General features: G+C 35.1%; 1 protein-coding gene across 1 annotated transcript in view; it reads right to left on the bottom strand.

Annotated features, from left to right (window-relative positions):
- Positions 1 to 18,880, bottom strand: part of SPIDR (scaffold protein involved in DNA repair) — a 590,496-nt gene that overhangs the window by 547,527 nt on the left and 24,089 nt on the right. The window lies entirely within an intron of this gene.

The raw sequence follows: 18,880 nt of genomic DNA on the forward strand, positions 1-18,880 counted from the left end.
GGGCTATAAAAGACTGCCTGCCCTTTGATCCAGCCATACCATTGCTGGGTTTGTACCCCAAAGAGATCATAGATAAACAGACTTGTACGAAAATATTTATAGCTGCGCTTTTTGTGGTGGCAACAAATTGGAAAAGGAGGGGATGTCCTTCAATTGGAGAATGGCTGAACAAACTGTGGTATATGCGGGTGATGGAATACTATTGTGCTAAAAGGAATAATAAACTGGAGGAGTTCCAGGCAAACTGGAGAGACCTCCAGGAACAGATGCAGAGCGAAAGGAGTAGAGCCAGAAGAACTCTATACACAGAGACTGATATACGATGGTAAAATTGAATGTAATGGACCTCTGTTCCAGCAGCAATGCAATGACCCAGGACAATTCTGAGGGATTTATGGTAAAGACGCTACCCACATTCAGAGGAAGGACTGCAGGAGAGGAAACATATAAGAAAAACAACTGCTTGAACGCATGGGTCGGAGTGGACATGATTGAGGGTGTGGACTCGAAACTACCACAAACTACCAACAATTTGGAAATTGTCTTGATCAAGGACACATGACAAAACTAGTGGAAATGTGCATTGGCCATGGTGGGGGGAGTGCGGGGGGCGAAGGGGAAAGGAGGAGCATGAATCATGTAACCATGTTAAAAATGAATATTAATAAATGTTTAAAAAAAAAAGAAAGTAGAGAATATAACAAGTAATAGTTTGATAAAATTAATATGAAAGAAAAGCAATTGTTATTTGTAAAGTTGGGACAATTTATTAGTTTTTTTCTTTTAAAATTTGCCTTTCAATAAAATAGTGAATAAATATTCCCATCTCTAGTCACTAAAACAATTTATTATTATAGGCCAATGGGGTTATAACAGTGATAGAAAATATATTTGGATAAAAATTTAAAAATTTAAAATAAAGTTTCTGATGATATACATAGCAGGTCTCAATTATTTGACATCTCGACAATGAGTGAGTTCTACTATGGTTTATGGGAGAATATCTGTGCAAACGAAAGAGCAAACCAGAAAAGGATGATAATCTTCCATTCAAATCTAAAAACAGAATACACACAAAACTGGAAATCAGATATGAAGTTATCAGTTGGAAGTACCAACCTCAAGGCACTGAAAACAAGATTGAACAAAATACCTACAAGGAAAACATGCAATCCTACTCTGGGAGGCAGATAGACAAATTGGTCATGTTAGTTCCTTTCTACCCTCCCCTTCATTTTAAGACCTAAAATTTAATTGACAATTTCATCTCTAAGATTTTACTTTCTAAAATCTGAATAAAATCATCTGCCAACAAAAATCATGAACTTATTTGCATTTTAAGATTAAAAAGTACATTTTTGAAAAATATAAAATGTTGGTCAAAATATTTTGTTTAAATAAATACTCAAAATAAGATTACATAGTCAACCATCTATAGTTCAAAAATCATAGGATCAAAGATTTAAAGCTGTAAGCGACCTCAGGTCATCTAGCCCAACCCTATTACTTTAGACATGAAGAAATGAGACCCAAAGAAGTGATTTACTCAATCAAAATGTACTAAGTAATAGAGTCAGTATTCAAACATAAATCCCCTGAATTCAACTCTAGTATTCTTTCCACTACACATTATATATTAATTTCCCGGTAGGAAACTCTTGATGTCTGGTGGTCACTGAGTCTGTCAGCATCTAACACCTAGTAATAGCCTCCATAAAAGCCTATATTAGCAAGTAAGTGAGAGAAACAGCAACAATAAAAGGGGGAAATACAGGTGGCTTATATTTTACAAAAGGTATGTCTGGTGACTTCTTATCTTTTAAAAAACATATTTTTAGTTATGAGTTGAAAAGATGACAAACTAAAGACAAGGATATTTGGTGTAGACATCTTAATAAGCATAAATTCATATGTTTATAATATAATGGTTTTTAAAAATTAATCATAAAGAAAATCTCTATCAATATGAATTTCAACTTTTGTAAAATTTGCTAAAGAACTCTTTTTCATTACCCTAATGTTCCAGGAAAAGAAAACTTGTTTTTTTATTATTCAAACTTGAGGGGTGAATTGGTCCGGAACTTCTGGAAAGCAATTTGGTACTACAGTCCAAAAGTAACTAACTGTGCATGTCATTTGACCTAAAAATGCCACTACTAGGTATACCCTTAAGAGATCAAAGAAAGAGGGAAAGGCCCCACACTATAAAAATATTTATAGAAGCTCTGTTTTGCTAAGCAAAAAGTTGGAAATAATTGTAGTGTCTATCAGTTGGTAAATGTCTAAACAAATTATGGTATATGAATATAATAGAATATTGTGGAGCTTTAAGAAATGATGAAAGAGACATATTCAAACAAATAGTGAAAGACTTATGTGAATTAAAGCATAGTAAGACAAATAAGAACTAGGAGAACAATTCATACAATAACATCCTTATTTTTTTTTTAAATTGGAAGACTTAAGAAATTCCAAATAATGCAGTAACCAACCACAACTCTGGAAAGGCCAATGATATAGCAAATTACCAGCAATAATGGACTAAATAAAGACACAGAAAGAGAAACATTTCTTTGGATATGGTCAATATTTTTGATACTATTTGTTTTGCTTGGCTATAAAGTAATAATTACAAGTATTTTTTCCCTATTTTTCCAATGTGAGGAGGGATCTGAGGATGAAAAATGGGGCTAGCAATAGTACTATCAATAGGAAGGGAAAAAAAATCAATGAAGCCAGTAAAAAGATGCCCAGAAAAGAACAAATATTTAGAAGGAAACAATGGATAAGCAGGGAAGCTTTGAAAGTAATATGTTGAATTTATTACATGCTTTTTAGACAAGAAAGCAATATAGAGGGTATCCAGAGCACTGGGTCCGTAGTTGGGAAGACTTCGGTTTAAATCTGGCCTCAGAAACTTACTAGCTATTTGATCCTGAGCAAGTCACTTGACCTCCATCTACCTCTATTTCCATATCTATAAAATGTAAATAACAATAGTACCTACCTCCCAAGGGTTGTCATAAGGATAAAATAATATTTAAGAAGTATTTTGCAAACCTAAATGCACTATATAAGGGCTAGCTAATAATGTTATGATGATGATGATGATGATGTCACTGAATGGCAACTAATAAAAGTTTTTACAAAGTTCAAAAAACAACTAAAGGGTTGTTAGCACTGTGAATTACTAAATTTTAACAAGAAATATTGAGAGTTTTAAGTAATTAATCTTTTAAATGTTTTTAAAGTTTTTTAGCATGTATATTGAAATTTGTTAAGTTGTACTAAGGCTTTTGGGATACCTTCTTTAATAGATTCAAGGCTTCCTATGCAATTTGTTTCTACTAAAAATATTTAAATCAAATTACTTAAATAGAAAATTAAAATGAGTAACGTTTGAAGATTTTGATGACTACTGATTTGTACTAAATCTACCTACATAAGAATCCCTAGATGAATGTGACTTCTATCAGGCTTGAGACTATGCAAACAAAATTATTCTACTAATTTTCTTATACAGTACTTTGTCTGCTATCTCTAACCCTGAAGTCAAATTCTCTCCAGGGTAGGTCATATTTAGACACAGGCTAGGCCAGAGGAGAGAGGCCTTGGTTTTTACTTCCTCATTGCTCAGTCTCTACTCATCCAAAAAGTCATACCCTAAGGAAGTTTTACCTCTATGGGAATACTGTAAACAGGGCTGACCTTCTTCATTCTTCCTAGCCTTCCCCCAAGCTAACTCACCCTGGACTAAGGACAGAACCTTGGAATCTAAGGGAGGCAGAGACCTCATGCCTTTAAAGCAGGGGCCGTCAACCTTTTTGGCCATGAGAGCCATAAATGCCACATTTTTTAAAATGTAATTTCGTGAGAGCCGTACAGTGCTCACAGTGCACGTTCCTGTAACAGCGCCTAAAAAAAAATTGACTTTATGGCTCCTGCAGAAAGAGACATATCTGGCCCTCAAAAGAGCCAGATATGGCTCAAGAGCCATACATTGCCGACCCCTGCTTTAAAGTAACAGCCACATGAATCATTTCTGTCCTCGGCAGATCCACTATCAACCATGCTATATACGGTTCTAGATGGCCTAGGAATACTCATGCCTGAAATATAACTTTTTAAACCCCTTTTTTCTCTTAATTAATTAATTTGTTACATTAAAATACTCAAGTAACTCCCACCCTCCCTTCCCTCTCCCACAACACAATCATTTGACAAAAAGATATAAATATAAATAAAACTATGTCTTGTCTACAATCATCAAGAACTCCACACCTTATAGTCACCAAAATGATCATTTTTAAGGTTTCTTTAAATTTATCTGGCATGTAGCAGGGCAGGAAATGACAATCCCAAAATACTGCTTTTGGCTACATTAGGGTTTGGGGGGGGGGGTTTCCCCCCTCTTTCCAGAGAAGTTTGGAAGGAAAGCAACTCTTAAGAAAAGCCAGAGATTAAACAGAGCAGAGCCGAAGGATTAGGGGGCTGCTCAGACTCTGACGTAAATTGTCTAGAGCAAAGAAGAGGCCCCAAAATGAGCAGCATATTCCTGTCTCTGCCCTACTTTGCTACTGGATCTTCTGTGGCTTTTTCCAATCCTTTTGGCTCCTGGTTGCCATGTAAATGGCCCGCACCCGCACCCACTTTCTGTCCACAGGGGTGGATTAAGACAACCACTGCCCTTTTATTAGAGAATTCAATGCAAAAGGAAGGCTTTCTGTGGAATTCTCAACTTCTCCACTCCATTTACCTGAGACACTTTCTCCATTTCATTCTATGATGGCATCACAGCAGTAAGCTCATGCATTTGAAACAAATAAGCTGATCACTACATATTTTATTCATATATTCACCTTTTTAAAAGCCCTGATCTGTCATTTCAACACTAAGGAATGGCTACATTTTTCCAATGTTGTTTGCTAGATTACAAAAATAGACCTGATAGGCACTCCAATTATAGATGACTATGTTCATAATCGCTAGCTACTGACATTTGATAAATGAAGCTGTTTAGTCTTTAATCGTACCTATAGCATGTACTTTGTGCTATAAATCTGAACCTAAATCCCTAATGACCAAAGAGATCAGTTAATTTCATTTGATCGTGGTACAAACAAGACCATCAGTATTCATTCATCAGATGAGAGACTCAGAGAGAGGATACCCGCAGCCAAACATATGATATGATACAGTCATTTGCCATCCAGGGGATCAGGTATTGAAAGGAGGCAGGGATCTTACAAGCTATTGAATCTAAGTCTTTGAGGCTAGGATGATTCTGAGAGAGAAGAAAGAGCCACAAACTAACTCTTAACCTTAACTAGATATTTCATGGCCAATAAGAACAGAAAAAGCTATTTGTGTAAAGGGCTCAGTGAAGCACACTGTCATTCATTACAGGAAAACTAAAACCTACTAAATTGTGCACCATGAGGATACTGACTCAGGAGTACATGCACACGTGCGTGTATATATACACACAGATACATGTGCACATACATACATAAGTAGAAAGCATACACTATTTTGATTTAACATTAATTTTGTTTCCTGGGTTGTCTTGGCCAGAGAATTGTTAGCCTACCTGTGATGAGCCCAAGCTAGGCTGACCTTCCGACAAAAGAAAGTCTGAGGTCAGGACAGTATTTCCTCGTATATAAGCACTCCTGTGGCATAGCATTAAAGTACTAGGACCTCTTCTATACCACACAATGAATCTGAGAGACATATCTAGAACTAATCATTACAAGCTATATGTACTGTTAAAAAAGACATAAAAATACATTTAACTCTTACATTTTCATTATAAATCTGACAAGTTATAGTGAGCCAAAGAAAGAATTGAAAAAGAGGATATACTTCATTATCCACAGTCTTTGTTGGTAATAGCTTAATATGTGAAAGGGGGGAAAAATCATCCTCACTTGCCAGGAACTGCAACAATTTATTCTGTCTTTTAAAGATAAAAAGGCAAGGAAAATACATTACTAATGATAGCTGTCTTCAAGTATCTGAGGGCTGTCATGTGGAAGAGATATTTGACTTGTTCTATTTGGCCCCAGAGGGCAAGACCAGAAGGAACTGGTAAAAGTTACAAAGAAAAAATTTAGGTTTGACGTCAGGAAAAACTTCTTAACAATTAGTGTTATCCATAAGTGGAATGACTGCTGGGAGGTAGTGGATTCCTCTTCAATGGAAACCTTTAATAAGAGGCTGGATGAACACTTGCAAGGTATAACATAGAGGAGATTCTTTCCTGGATATGGTTTATTAAACTAGCTGGTTATCAAGGTTCCTTTCAATTCTGAAAATTCTGTGCTCTTCCAAATTTTAAGAAAACCTAAAATGTGAAGTATTTATTACAAGGAGCTATCTAAAAAAAGTTGACTTTACAGCATTAAAAAAAAACTTTCTTAACTATTCATTACTGTTGGACTAAATTCAAACTTATATTCTAAAAACTAGATTTTACACCTACTGTAATACTACAAACTTGAATTTCATTATGTTTCTGTAATGATTTTTCTTTTAATGATGTTGCTGTTATTTATACATGCATACACACACATATAAACACAAATACACACCACAGATTTTATCAAAATACAAACAGTTTGGTATTTTGAAATACAGAACTTTTTATTTTTTTATCAATCACGTGTAATAACAAATTTCCACTAAGTTTTCCAAAGTTATATGATCCAAACTGTTTTCTTTCTTCTGTCCTTCCCCATTCCTGGAACTGGGTTATACATGTATTATCATTCAAAACATATTTCCATAATGTTCATTTTTGTAACTGAATAATCTTATAAAATCAAAATCTCAAAAAGAAAACACAAATAAATAAATGAAAAATCACATGCTTTCATCTACCTTCCTACTGCAAGAGTTCTTTCTCTAGAGGTAGATAGTATTCATAAGTCTCAGAATTATCTGATCCAGGACACAATGATCCATTGTGAAATATAGGATTTTTAATAGACCCTGTTGGCATGGTTGCATGACTTCTTACAAGAGGCATACAGAAGCACAAGAGGGAGAAAGACAGTAAAATTGACCCAGAGTTGAGGGCTGATGGTCCATGGACACTAGCAAGATGAGGGAAAAAGGAAAGTCAAGAGTATAAGAAAGTATGTGGTAGAACATATATATATCAATTACTGTACAGTAAGATTTTAGAGAGAAGCAAGTGAGGCCAGGAAATGTAATGAAAGAAAGTAGAGCAGTTGGACTAGAAGTCAAAGTGAGAACAAGCAACAGACTTAGCAAGTATAAGGCATTGGAAGAGATGAATGTCTAGAATATTATAAACATATAGGAAAAAAGAATGCCACCTTCCACTCGATGGACATTTTCACCCCTAGTTTCACCCTTCACATCCCAGGGTCTCTGCACTCCTAGAGAACATTATCCAAAACCCATTCCCATCCCCACTGCCCAATTCTTCATTCCCATCCCCTGAATTCTCCCCCTACCAAGTTTCAAATGAACACCAACCACCCAACCCTTCCACAGTGCCCTCTGGAATACCTAGTCCAAAGAAAACAAGCTTCTCATCCTCTTCAATCTTTTCTTCCCCCATTCCTTCCACCTTTTAGCTATGCCTAAAACCTGGCCTCCCTCTGGCATCTTAGCCAACTTGGTCACCATTTCCAGTATTGGCTACACTTTTATTCATTCTCCTTTGTTCATAGGTTGAGGTGGGGGAGATGGTTAAAATGAAAGCTCCTTGTAGACAGAAATTCCTTTTAATTTTGCCTTTGTAGCCCTGATGCCTTGTATATTCAAGGCACTTAGTGAAGTTTATGAAACTGTAATGGATAAAAAAAATTACTAGCGATATATTTCATTTTAACAACATAAAAAACATATCAAAGAGTTTTAAACTCTCATCTATAAAGTGAATTGGGGCAAGCTGTTAACCTACTGTCAGTACATTCTAATTGAAGTCCTTTGGGGATGTGTACAGGGAAAATAAATAAAAACACAACAAATACTGCGGTGTTTGTGTCACTTTGAGAGGTTTTTTGAAAAATATTTTGTCATCTTCCTTAAAGAACATTAACTGGATATATTTCAGTGTTTCATCAGGGAGAGTTTCCTAATCAGTTCACCATTTTGCTTAATTAAAAGCCCTTTATTTATGATAATAGAATCTATTTACCCTTAAACATTGATGAAAACCTTCTGTGTGCTAAGCATTGGGCTAAGCCTGAGAGATACATACACACACAATGGAACAACCTCTATCTTCTAGGAGCTTATATTCTATAAGGAGAAATAACATATATATATATACATGAGTAAAATAGAATAAATGCAAGCATGGTAGAGTAGAAAGATAACTAGATCTAGTGTTAGGAGAGTACTTGAATCCAGGTCTTCTATTCATTCCCTGTGCTAGGCTGAAAAATCATTTAAATTATCTGTACTTCAACTTCAGTTAAGCCTCTCATCACGAGGTGGGAAATGACTTAACTTATTATGGCATATGATATAAAAGAATAACTATACCAAAGGAATAATGAAAAAGACAGTTTCAGTGAAACCTATGAGGCCTTGTATGAACTGATGATGAATGAAATAAACAACAATGGGAGCACAACTAAACAATAACAAAAATATCATGAAGATAAACTGTGAAAAACTTGGGAACTCTTTTTTTATTTAAAACCCTTACCTTCCTTCCTGGAGTCAATACTGGGTATTGGCTCCAAGGCAGAAGAGTAGTAAGGGTAGGCAATGGGGGTCAAGCGACTTGCCCAAGGTCACACAGCTGGGAAGTGTCTGAGGCCTGATTTGAACCTAGGACCTCCTGTCTCTAGGCCTGGCTCTCAATCCACTGAGCTATCCAGCTGCCCCCTTGGGAACTCTTAACACAATGTCCAATCATAATTCCAGAAAACCAATGATAAAAAATATACTACCTATCTCCTGACAGAAAGGTAAGGGGTACAAAATGAGACATATATTTTTTAGATGTGGCAAATATGGGAATATGTTTTATTTAACTATTCACATTTGTTACAAGAGTTTTGATTTTCTCTTTTCTTTTCCGAACAGAGGATGGACGAGAGAGAGAACTGACTTTCATTCATTGAAAAAAATAAAATGAGATTAGAGACTTCCTGGAAGAAGTCTTTCCTGGCCATGTTAATATAACTAATGGCCTTGCATCCATTCGCAATCTCAGATAAGACTCTGTTTCTTTATAAACTTTCTTTATAAACTATTTTTTGTACTATTGTGGTTTAGTGGTGCTTTCCTGAAATCTAGGAAGGCTTGGGCTTACGTCTCACCTCTGAAACATATTGGCCGTTTGACTCTAGGCAAGTCATACAATCTCTCAAGTCTCTAGGAAATTCTTTAAGATTATAAATTGAAGACCTGCAATAAAAGTATTTTCCTCATCTGGGAATTTCCTATGCCAATTAAATCACAGATTGGATAATTGCTAATGTCTTTTCCTGCTTAAATTTTATGATTCAATGATACCATAACTTCATTTTTTTCTTTTACATTTTCAGAAGTTATTAGCATGAATTGGCAAATAACATTATTAATGTTTATATTTTATTGAATGTTTGAGAAGTCTATGTTTTACATTATAAATACATATTATTTTACAATATAAGTATATATAATTATATTGTAATATGATATAAAATATAATTATATTTTAATAAAATTTTTATAAATTGACATGGCAAGTCAAATAATTTCACTCACTTGGCTAAGACCATAACAAAGTTTTGTCTCATTAGCTTAAAAAAAAAAAACAGGGGGCAGCTGGGTAGCTCAGTGGATTGAGAGCCAGGCCTAGAGATGGGAGGTCCTAGGTTCAAATCAGGCCTCAGACAATTCCCAGCTGTGTGACCCTGGGCAAGTCACTTGACCCCCATTGCCTACCCTTACTGCTCTTCTGCCTTGGAGCCAATATACAGTATTGACTCCAAGACGGAAGGTAAGGGTTTTAATTAAAAAAAAAAAATGATTTTTAAATACAATAGTGAACCAATAGTTGTCCTTAAAATGCTAAGAAAAAATTTAGCCTGGAAAAATATTAAAAGAGAAGTAGTGAACTCTAATATGTTAAAGATCTGTTTATTTATAAAAACAAAGTTATAACAATTTTTAAAAAGCACTGTCAACTACATTTAAGACCATATGAAACACTGACTTCAACCTCTGAGGTCATGTGTCAATTAACTGATTGTTAAATGCTTTAAAAACAAAGTATAGGGGGCAGTTAGGTAGCTCGGTGAATAGACAGAAAGGCCTAGAGACAGGAGGTCCTGGGTTCAAATGTGGCCTCAGTCACTGCCTAGCTGTGTGACCCTGGGCAAGTCACTTAACTGCCATTGCCTAGTCCTTACTGTTCTTCTGCCTTGGAACCAATGTAACATTGGTTCCAAGACAGAAGGTAAGAGTTTTTTTTAAAAAGTATAACATATGGGTGGGGGGAGGTAATAATAAAACTTTTTTTGAATTGTTTAAATGATTTAAGGTTCTTACTCCCTCCCAAAAAAAGCATAAATATATTTGGTTTTAAGAACTAGAAATTAATTTGTACTTCTGTCACTGTTTTGTAAGAAAGTAAGGTATCCAAAGGGCAGCTGGGTAGCTCAGTGGATTGAGAGCCAGGCCTAGAGATGGGAGGTCCTAGGTTCGAATCTGGCCTCAGACACTTCCCAGCTGTGTGACCTTGGGCAGGTCACTTGACCCCCATTGCCTACCCTTACCACTCTTCCACCAAGGAACTAATACACAGAAGTTAAGGGTTTAAAAATAAAAAAAACAAAAACAAAAAACAAAAAAACAACAAAAAAAGAAAGTAAGGCATCCAACAGTTCATTTTTAACATGGCAACAAAAAAAGGAACTGAAGACATCATGTTATCCATCTCCACATATTAATGACTACACATTAAGCTTTACTTCCATGCCTTTCTCATCCCTTTCAGAAAAGCATTAAAAATAAAGGGAAATGCTTATTTGAAGAAGATGATGAGAGAACTGCCCTTATCTTCAAGGCAGAACCTATCTGTTCTTGACAAGACAGGAAGACAGTAGAATCTCTATGGATATTCTATTTTAGAAGGAAGTCAAGAAACCAATTCCATTAGCTATAGAAGCTAATAATTATCAAGCATTCTTATCAAGATTAAAATTTTTTAATGGGGATGATCTCTTAATCTGTCTTTCCTATAATAAGGATAGGTCTCTGACCTGAAAACCTACCTCTGTGAAGACAAACAACTTTAATAATTAAAACTGAAATGTCAAAAAGCATTTTACATATCCAGTCATTATTGTAGAATGTAAGATCAATAGCTTTGCCCATCTCACTGCAAAAATTATTGATCTTAGGATTAAGAAACCCAGATTCATATCTGAAGACTAATATGTATTTTCTATGTGACCCTGGTCAAGTTGCTCAACCTCAACTTCCTCCTGTGTAAAATGGGCATAATAACAGTCTTGATCATGATCATGGTGTCTCAGATGCCCAAAAAATGTTGGCATAGCAAACTGCTCAAAGATGTCATTTTCTTTTCTTAAAATTTAAATTTATGTATTTATTTGTTACATTAAAACACCCAGCTAACTCCTTTTCTTCCCTCCTCAATTAGAGAAAGCATCACTGACAAAAAGATATATGTGCATGTAAAACTGTCTTGCTTATTATATTTATCTGTTCTTTCTCTACAGGTAGATATACACAAGTCATTCTTCAAAAGATATTTCTATTGCTGTATATATAATGTTCTCTTATTTCTGTCCATCTCATCCTTCATCATTTCATGTAGGTCTTCGCATGTTTTTTTTTTAAACTAACCTGCTCATCTTATCCACAAGATGCCATTTTCAAAATAAGAGTTGTACTGGGCAACAATTTAGGTTAAGTGAGACTTGACAGACATGGCACAATAAATAAAGAGCTGACCTTGGACTTGGGTCCAAAATGGTTCCAAGCCAGAAGAGTAGTAAAGGCTAGGCAGTTGGGGTTAAGTGACTCATTCAGGGTCTAAGTGTCTGAGGCTCTTGTTTTTTTTTAAATGTATTATGTATGTATATAAGTATACATGTATATATTATATATATGAATATGTGTGTATGTATGTTATGTGTGTATAATTTTTTTTGTTTTAAACCCTTAACTTCTGTGAATTAGCTCATAGGTGGAAGACTGGCAAGGGTGGGCAATGGGGGTCAAGTGACTTGCCCAGGGTCACACAGCTGGGAAGTGTCTGAGGCTGGATTCGAACCCAGGACCTCCCGTCTCTAGGCCTGGCTCTCAATCCACTGAACTACCCAGCTGCCCCCTGTCTGAGGCTCTTTTAAAAAATACATCTTTATTTTTATTAATGTTTGGTTTTTTTAGTAATCTTATAAATTTTATTTCATTCATTTATTTTTTTTAAACCCTTACCTGCGTAGTATCAGTTCTAAAATAGAAGAGTGGCAAAGGCTAAGCAATAGAGGTTAAGTGACTTACCCAGAATCACACAGCTAAAAAGTATCTGAGGCCACATTTGAACCCAGGTCCTCTCAACTCCAGACCAGACACTCTATCCTACTATGCTACCTTCCTGCCCCTATAATATTCTCTAAACAGCCTCTATCTTGCTCTCCCTTCAAAATACTTTTAGCACAGTATTCTAGAGAGGTGTAATGTAGAGACTTAATATCTGCCAGTTAATAGGGGTCAACTGAAATGAATTTTTTAAATTTACATTTTTTATTTTTGGTTCCGCATTCTCTCATTCCCTCTACCCATCCCTCACCCACTGAAAAGGCAAGAAATGCAATATTCATTTCATATCTCTGTCTGTGTGTTTGTGTGTGTACATACAGTCATACAAAACATATTTCTGGATTAGCTATATTCAGGAGAAAAAAGAAGAAAGAAAAAATATGCTTCAAAATGTTCTCTGAGTCTATCAGTTCTCAATTTAGGATGAATCATTATATTGATCAAGTTACTAAGTCTTTTGGATGGCCTGAATTAATAAGGGTTCCCAAATCATTTTTCTTTATTCAGTAATAATTATGGAGTTTCATCAACTCATTTGTTTGGTTATGGCTTCAGAAGACTGGTGAATTTAGAATTATAAATGCTTAATAATATAATATTAGCTAGGATTTATATAGCACTTATTATGTGCAAAGCACTATGTTAAATGCTTTTATAAAATATTGTCTTGTTGGATCCCCATAACAACTCTGCAAGGGAGGTGCTGTTAATTATCCCTGTTTTACACTTGAGGAAACTGAGGTAAACAGAGGCTAAATGACTTGCCCACAGTCACAGAGATAGTAAGTGTCTATGGCCAAAACTGAACTTGGGTCTTCTTGACTAATGGCCCAGGAATCTGCCCACTACAATAGCTACTTGCACATCTTTTCCTCAATTCCCTTTAATTCTTGGGTCCTCCCTTTTATTTCCATTAATACTGTGTAGAACTTGCTTGTCCATAGCTGTTTGCATGTTGTCTCCCCCATTTGACTGTGAACTCCTCAGAAACAGGAATTGTCTTTTATCTTTCTTTGTATCCCCAGCATTTAAGCATGGTGCCTAGCCTTTGATAAGGAGGCATTTGATAAGATGTTTACTGACTGCCTGACAAGGGGCATTTACAATAGAACTATAACCTTATTTGTCTATTAATATACCCATATTCTATGAATATGAATTTGATTCTTGGATGGGAAGAGCAGTATTAGAGTTAGAGAGAAATAGGAAAGAGCAAAGGAAACAAACTGTTGTCTTTCATTCCACTGGATTCCTTGAACCCAGCTATCATCCAGGAACTATTTATTAACCCAGAACCCTTACTGTCACCAGGTTGGGGAGGGAACTGGGAAGGGGGAGTAGAAATGCTATCACTAAATTAGGATTTCACAACACAGGTCAAGTGGAATAAATTCTCAATTCCCTAGGAAAAGGAAACCTCCCAAAACTACTACCAGAGTTCTTCTACTTGAAACTGCCAGGGAGGAGGGTACATATCCTTTGAACACTATATGATTTTGTAACTTAAGAGCCAAAAAAATTAGTTGAGTAAGCAACCCTGTAGAATGCCCCTAGTTAAATAATTTCTAAAATATTAATAACTTTCAAAAGAGATTTTATCAAAATTGACTGAATATTGTTGGCTTCTGATACAGACAATGCACACAGTAACCAAACTATTTAAATAAAATCAAGAAAAACAATTCTTAATTTCAAATTTATCTTATGTAATATTTTCATTATACCCCATAAGAATTAACTCTACAGTTTTTTTCTTAATCTTGCTCCAACATATAAATGAAAATTCCAAGGTTAAGACCTGAAGAATTCTTAAGTGCTAGTAAACATTTTTTATTATTCCATTATAATATTTTCACATCTATGTAGATGATCTCAGATATATTTCTCTCTCTAGTTCTGTCCTCTTCTCTAAACAATTTTCCCACATCTCTTAACACATGTTAAACAATTCTATTCAGATATTGGTATCGTCATTCTCCAACACTCCAGCCTAAAAAAAAAAAATCATTTTTTACTTATTCCTTTTCCTGTTCATAGGCCCCTGATGAGTCAAAATTGCTATATAAAAGCTTACACATCAAGTTATATCCAAATGATAAAACTTCTGGGCCATTCAACACTAACCAAAGTGTTAATATTCTAAGTGGATTATTAGTAATATAAATTTCAAGTCTTCTCTGCTTCTTTTTTTTTAACCTCACCTTCCATCCTAAAATCAATACTATATTGGTTCTATACTGATACTAACCCAGGAAAATAACAAAAAAAGAATAAAATCTGTTAAAAGGAGTTTAATAGGTATCTAGGTTTTGTGAATTTAGCTTTGATGAGATTAATTCTGAAGTATACTTTATGAAAGAATTTGTTTATTTTGGTTAGCTGGGGTCAGAGGCAGTAATCTTAATGATTTTCCTCTAATTGGACAGATCGTTTTTTAGATAAGCATGACCTTCAGTGAATAGAGCATTTCTACATCAGGATTCTAACAAATCACATATTCCTTTTTTAAACAACAACCAAAAAAAAGCATTAAAAATACTTTCTAATCCTTTCTCTAGGTAACAAAGCCAAGTTATGGAGATAACTTTTATACTATAGCTAAGATTTTATGCAAACACACTCATCAAATGTCAAAGGCCAAATTTTTCAAATGGTTATCTAATAGTTACTAACAACTATACTAATTGACTGTAATTTTCAACTTAATTAAATCCAACAAATATTTATTAGGTGCCTATCTCCAGGAAGGTACTGTTGTAATGATTAGAATGGGTGATCGCCAAAATTATAATTAACCCTTACGCCACAAGACTGTTAATAGCTAGATTTATTAGTAAGAAAGAGAAAATAAGAGAGAAATATAGAAAGAAGGTGAAGAATTTCCTAGCCTAATAATTCAGAGCCTAACAACTCAGTGTCTCCAAATCTCTGCCTCAGAAAATAACTCCCCCCCCCAGCCTCCTGCTGGGTCTCATGTTATAAATCCTTATTATACCCACTAGCTCTCTTACATTACTACCCAGGAACCAATCACAATTCCTCAATTAGCCTGGCAGGGGGGGGGGGGGGGAGGACCTATGGGATCAATTCCCTGAATGCTGATTGACCCAAATTCAAAACAAATGGAAGAGAAGTCTAAATCCCTGATTGATCAAATCAAAATACAAATTCCCTTCTCACACTGTGTTAAGTGCAGAAAATAGATGAAATAAGACACACTTAGCCCACTCACAAAGAATTTAGAATCTACTACTAAAAATAGCTAGAATGTATGTAGCCCTTTAAAATTTGCAAAATAAAGGGATAAGAGAGCCCATATACAAAAAAAAAAACAAAACAAAACAAAAAACTGATATAATGTACATTTAAGTAACTGCAAAGGAACCTCTTAGAAACAACTCTAGAATCCTTCCATCCAGAACTACTCCAATGATTAAGACAGCCATGCATAAGCAACCAGGGAACCAAAAACATGGTACAATGAAATGGACGCTAGCTCAAGAGAATAGATTCCAATGTTGTCTCTGACACTGATTCTACACGTAGATGGAGCAAATAATTTCTCTCCTCAGGTCTCACAGACCCAGAAAAAAACACTTATAAAAAGTGATTAAAAAAAATTTTTAAACCTTTTTAAAAGAGGGATGGAGGGGATAGCACAGTGATTATAGCACCAGGCTAGAGTCAAGGGGACCTAGGTTCAAATCTGTCCTTCAAACACTTCCTAGCTACATAATCCTGGGCACTCTTCCATCAGAATTAATTCTAAGATAGAAGGTATGGAGTTGGGGTGGGGGGAGGGTAGAATGAAATGATCTCTCATTTCCCTTTTAATTCCAAGTCTAGTATCTTATGGTCAATTTTGATGACGGAGGGACAGGCAACACTTGGCCTTTAAACTTCATGACATCTCTCACACACACATAATCATGCACAGGAACGTGCTGACACAGCAAGAAACTTCCAAAAGCAGATGACAATTTTTCATTAGCATAACTTTCTGCATTGATATTATCTCTGAGATCTTCATGAGAATACTCTTTCTCCAAATGCAAACAGCATCAGTAGAAAGCTAGTCATCAGGAGAACAATCAAATCAAGGAATGAGGTCTATCACTTCTAAACAAACAAGGACATGTTAGATAAAAGTTCATGTATTTTCTATAGTCTTACTTGCCTGGTAATCTAAGAAATATGAAGTCCAACAGAGTTCATTTGACATAGTCTAGATATGTTACACAATGTATTCCTCTTCCAATGACTAAGACTTCTAGAAGAGGATGTAAGCTCTTAACTTAGTCCTTCACAGGATGATACTGTTCCATTCCTCTAAATTACATCCATGAGCCTTGGGCAGTCGTAGAAACAAAATGTATATAAATATAGTCAGAAATACAGAATAAGAACCAGGCAGTGTATTTATTGGAGGTTATTTTGTTACCTGATTCTTTGAAAAATACTCTCACCCAATCATTTCATAACTTAAAATAAATAGTGTCCAAAACGTTTTGGTCAGAAAACTACTCTGTAAGCAAGAGTAGATGGAGCTGGTGGGAACTTTCAGATAACCTTGTACTCCACTAGGAAATCTCTAGACCCTTTTAATCCAAGATATTCACCTAAGTGAATGAAAAGACATGAAGTCATTTAGTTCTGTAATCTCAAGCAGGAAAACATTTAAACCAGAAACCCAAGAACACTATAAAATATTCACGTGAGATGGCTTATAAAGAATGATTTTTTTCTAGAGAAAAAAATGTTGCTAAAAGGCAAAAGAAATGTTTACAAAGTAAAGGCTTTTTGTTTTATTTATGTCTCCCAAGCCAGAGACAAAAAGCATTTGATTATGAAAAGGGAAGAGGAAAAGAAAGAAAGAAAATAGGGTGGGAGGGGGGAGAGGAAATCAGAGATAGCAAAGAATACTAAAAAGGAAGAAAATAAATTAACTAATGATAGCCACAATTCCAACTATTATTCAGTACTACAAACTCAAAGCATAAAGTTCATCCAATTAAGAAGAGATTTGTAAGAAAGACTGGAAAACAATTTTTGGCAAGAAACCCAAGAATAAAATTGTCTTCATGAATAATTTTTATAAATAGAATGACATCTAAAAATTTGATGAGATCACAACAGGAATATAAATTTTAGAACAAACATACATAAAATTTAGTATAAAATGGGAAAGGGAGGTTTTTCTAAACTTTAGCCTAGACCTTTAGTGCTTCTGTAAAAGGACCACATAAAACCTAAAAAAGCATTGTCTAAACAATAATTAATTGGTTTAAAATATTACAATTCCTTATTAAAACTGATATCATGTTGGATTGAATTTATGACTTTCAAAAGTTTGCCAAGTTCTACGTTAATGGTTCAGACATCCTTTAGCACATCTATGTCCCAGGTCAGTAACTCAGAAAGAAGGTCATCTACATACACTTCTAAACTTTTCCAAATCTTTCCAGAAGAGCTTCTCATGTCCCATTGTTCTTTAGTTTCGAAACTATTCTTCCGGCCCACCAGGGCAAAAGAATATAACATTTGTTCCATAACCAGGATCTGCATTTCTGAGTCACAAACGTTACAACTCAGTAAAGCCACATTAGCTTTCTCTCCAATAGAAAATGACCTACTTTAAGTCTTAACTCAAGCCAGGCTTTACTGCTCACCTTTCCCAGGCCTGAAAATGCTTAGGCTACCTGCTGTTTACTATGACTATTAACCCGTATGATGTTTCCACATTTGTCACTACATAACACACTTGGGAATTACATAACAAGTCCTCATCTAAATCCAATTTCCTTTATACTTCCTTAAGAATATACGCAGCTAAAAGTAAACCAGCTGCTATGTCTCTGCTGCTCTCTACAGGGAAGTAGTAGCGAGACACAGCTAAGTTATAGAACACTGACTTTAATGTTAGGGTGCCGTCTACTGGAGAAAATGGAAACTAATGAGTTGGATTTATTAGGGGAATCCAACTCATTAGTTTCCATTTTCTCCAGGAGTTTAAATCTAGCATCTATGAATACATTTGATTTTGCTCTAATAACTGATTAATTTGCCAGGAAGAGAGGGAATGTGAAACATTTAAGCTGCATTTAACCTTTAGGTCAACAGGCTCATATGTAGTCAATAAACTGATTTGATAGTTAGATCACTGTTACAACTAAGAATTTAGGTTCTAAACCTGCAAAGATCCTGGCTTCCTAGACTGAATATGGTAAGGCCTTTTCGTTTTTCCTCCATTTCTTTAGATTTAAACCACGTAGAACTCAGGGGAAACAAAAGAACTTAAATTCTAACTAGAGGGAGAGAATTTACATGTTAACAA

This window comes from Gracilinanus agilis, chromosome 1 (assembly GCF_016433145.1).
Source record: "Gracilinanus agilis isolate LMUSP501 chromosome 1, AgileGrace, whole genome shotgun sequence".
Lineage (NCBI taxonomy): Eukaryota > Metazoa > Chordata > Mammalia > Didelphimorphia > Didelphidae > Gracilinanus > Gracilinanus agilis.